Raw genomic sequence first — 3,669 nt, 5'->3', positions numbered from 1 at the left:
GTGGACGCAGCAGAACGATGGTTGAAGGATTGGCATCTCCTCGTTAACACCGCGAAAACCGTCGTCCTTTCCTTCCAACCCCAACACACCATCCACATCACGCTCCACTCGACTCGGCTGCAGCAGGTCCACCAACATAGGCACCTTGGTGTTACACTCCAAGACGATTTGCGATGGACCCAACACATCATAGAAACCACCAACAAAGCCAAAAAACTACTACACCAACTCCACAAGACACGTGGCACAATGAACGCTTCCAGCCTATTGTTAATATGCACAACCTACATCCGACCCGTTCTCGAATATGGCAGCCTTGCCCTCTCGAACACAACACAGCAACAGCGGGACACACTGGAGAGAATTCAACGCCGTGCTATACGCATCTGCCTTCGGATTCCCCTCTTTGCACCAGTTCACAACAGCTCCCTCCTCCATCACGCAAAGCTCCCCACCCTTAGCTCACGACTCCTTGTTAAACAAGCCCTACTAGCATGGGACATCCACCACCAAACCTCCCCACCACACCTGCAACAACCACATCTTGCACCACAACGTCAACACCAACCATACACCCTTCGACAGACAAGGACCTACTCCATCGGACACGCACACACGAACAGGCACCGAGATTCCCCCATCAACAGTGCCCTCACCCTCTACAACTCACTCCCTATCGACATGACAACCCAACCTCGTAGAAATTCTTTCCGAAACAATGCATCCAGTCTTCTTTTGAGCAGTACCTGCTCCTGCTCCGCGCATCCCCCTGGTTTCTGATATCTCGAACGTGTACTTAACTATCTCGATCACCCCTGCTAACGTTATTGCCCCCGCTTGTTTTTCATGATCCATTGCTTCCTGCCTCCCGGTTAGTTTCCATCTAGCTGTTTCTGGCTAGTACCAGTTCTATCGCACTTATTAATCATCCTTATTGGCGTCACGCCATCGTGGAATTAAGAATATAAAAAAATACGCAACCGTTACAGCGTACTAGAGCTGGAAGAACCGACGCTGCAAGCTGATTCGAAAGATGTTGCCGAACAGGAATCCCATGTCAGCAACGTTGATCTCGCAGTACAGGACACGGAGCTTCCTTTGGAGCATGACCTTCTCCGTGTTGAGGGCAGGATCGACGGCCGCCGGGCAATTATGCTTATTGACTCGAGATCGACGCACGACTTCATATCGGAAGCTTTCGTGCAAAGAAACGGCCTTGTTACGGAGAGCAAGGACGAAACACTGAAGGTAACCCTGGCTGATGGCTCATCGACATCATCGGGACTGAAGAGGACCGGTCCGGTAAAGGTTATCGTGAAAGACTTCAGCGACACCCAATCTTTCACAGTTTTTCCGTTGAGCCGCTATGATGCTATCATGGGCAAGCCATGGCTGACCAGACACAATCCGGATATCAACGTTCAGACCAACGAAGTCAAACTGAACGGAGAGCCGCTCGTTGCTAAACCCCCTTCCGGCCAAAATAGTGATACGGAGCATCAGGAGTCGCCGCCAATTGAGAGCATGCTCATATCTGGTTCCCAGGCTAGCCGCGAGTTGAGGAAAGGCGCGCAGGGAATCCTGGCGTGGGTCAACGCTACTGACGACGAGGAGGAGGACAGCAAGCCATCAGCCGCCAGACAACACCCAGATCATCAAGAGCAACTGGCTAACCTTCTGCGGCGGTACTCGACATCTTTCCAGACGACCTGCCGACCGAGCTTCCGCCAGAGAGGGATGTCGACCATGAGATTGTGACTGAGGAGGGTGCCGTTCCTCCATCACGGGCTGCCTACCGTCTCCCCAAACCCGAGATGGACGAATTGCAAGCCCAGCTCACGGAACTCCTCCGCAAGGGCTTCATCGAACCCAGCAAGTCACCATACGGTGCCCCAGTCTTTTTCGTTAAAAAGTCTGATGGCTCATTGCGCGTGGTTTCTGATTGGCGTGTTGCTGAGATGATTTCGGAAGCATATCAGAATGACGAGCAGCTTTTCCCAATAATTCAGCGGCTGCGCGGCAATTCCTCTGATAATCTAAACGAGCGGTACTATTGGGATGAAGAGTCCAGGTACCTATACCTCCGTGCAGCATCAAACAATCGCTTGTGTGTACCCAAGTGTACAGTAAGGCTTCAGCTCCTGCAGGAGTACCACGACTGTGTTACGGCAGGCCATCAGGGACGGGATCGTACATATTTCCGGCTTCGTCAATTCTTCTATTGGCCCAAGATGGGCCTTGACGTGAAGAAATTTGTTAAATCTTGCGCATATGTTAGCGCACTAAGGGTGGGTTGCCTAGATCCGGTTTGCTGCAATCGCTCCCAGTACCAGACACCCCCTGGAAAGATATTTCCATGGATTTTATCGTTGGCTTACCCCAGACCCCTCAGGGCTTTGATGCAATTTATACATTTGTTGACCGGCTTACAAAATGTGTCCATTTAGTCCCCACGACTTCCAAAATTGACGCTAAGGGTTCTGCTGATTTGTATCTCCAGAATGTGTTTAGATTACACGGTTTGAGTTACACTATTGTTTGTGATCGGGACCCAAGATTTACTTCTGATTTTTTCCGGGAATTGTTTCATCAATTAGGTACCACCTTGTCGTTTAGTAATGCCAATCACCCACAGACCGATGGGCAGACTGAGAGAATGAATAGAGTAATTGAGGATGTGCTTAGAGCGTTTGTTAACCACAAACAAGATAATTGGGACAAGCTTCTGCCTCTTTTAGAATTTTCAATTAATAGTTCATATCAGTCTTCCACTTCTAGAACGCCGTTTTATCTAAATTATGGACTTAATCCCAAGTCCCCACCAGATTTCCTGGCACGGAGGGGAGGAGGGAGTGCCCCAGACTGGATCCAGGATCGGGCGGATGCCGTCAAGTTGGCAAATGACGCCATGATTGCCGCTCAAACTAGACAAGCTCAGTATGCAGGCAGGGGAAGGGTGCCCAGCAACCTGAAGGTTGGCGACATGGTGCTGGTGTACAAGGATTTCCTAACAACCGCAGAAGCCCGGGATCAGCCTTCACAGAAGCTACGCCCTAAGTGGTTCGGGCCCTACCCAATCATCAAGAAGATCGGACCCAACGCCTATCATCTGGATCTACCCAGCGCTATTCGGTGCCACCCTGTCTTCAATGTCACTGCTCTGCGCCGGTATGAGCAGAATACTATTCCCGGCAGGCGGCAGCCACCCCCGCCACCGTTCACTGACTTGCACGGTCAGACCAGATACATGGCGGAGAAGATTCTTGACGATCGCCAGCGAAGGCATCAGACTCAGTACCTTGTCAAGTGGCAAGGGTACCCAGACGACGAAGCCACCTGGGAGCCAGAAGGGAACTTGCTTGACGAGGCTGGTAGGCCGATAGTTTCTCTGAGGTGTTACAGGGCGTCCAGGGCATGTTAGTGACACTATGGTTACCGCGAAATGTTACTCGCTCAAATTCAATTGCACGTGTACCTTGAGAATTCCCACTTGATTGATTGATTGATTTTATTTTACTTCGCAAGTTCAAACGGGTTCCTGGCCCAGTTATATGAAAGCGAAGGGTAGAATTTGCCAAAATCCTAATGAGCAACAGCATAGGCAATATTATCATAGAAGTGGAGTACTATGCGAGCGAGAATACTGAGAAAAAGGGAACATGTCAAAGC

The sequence above is a fragment of the Sycon ciliatum genome, chromosome 12 (assembly GCF_964019385.1).
Source record: "Sycon ciliatum chromosome 12, ocSycCili1.1, whole genome shotgun sequence".
In the NCBI taxonomy this organism is placed as follows: Eukaryota; Metazoa; Porifera; class Calcarea; order Leucosolenida; family Sycettidae; genus Sycon; species Sycon ciliatum.
The sequence above is the reverse complement of the archived record's forward strand: the minus strand, read 5'-3'. Positions refer to the sequence as shown.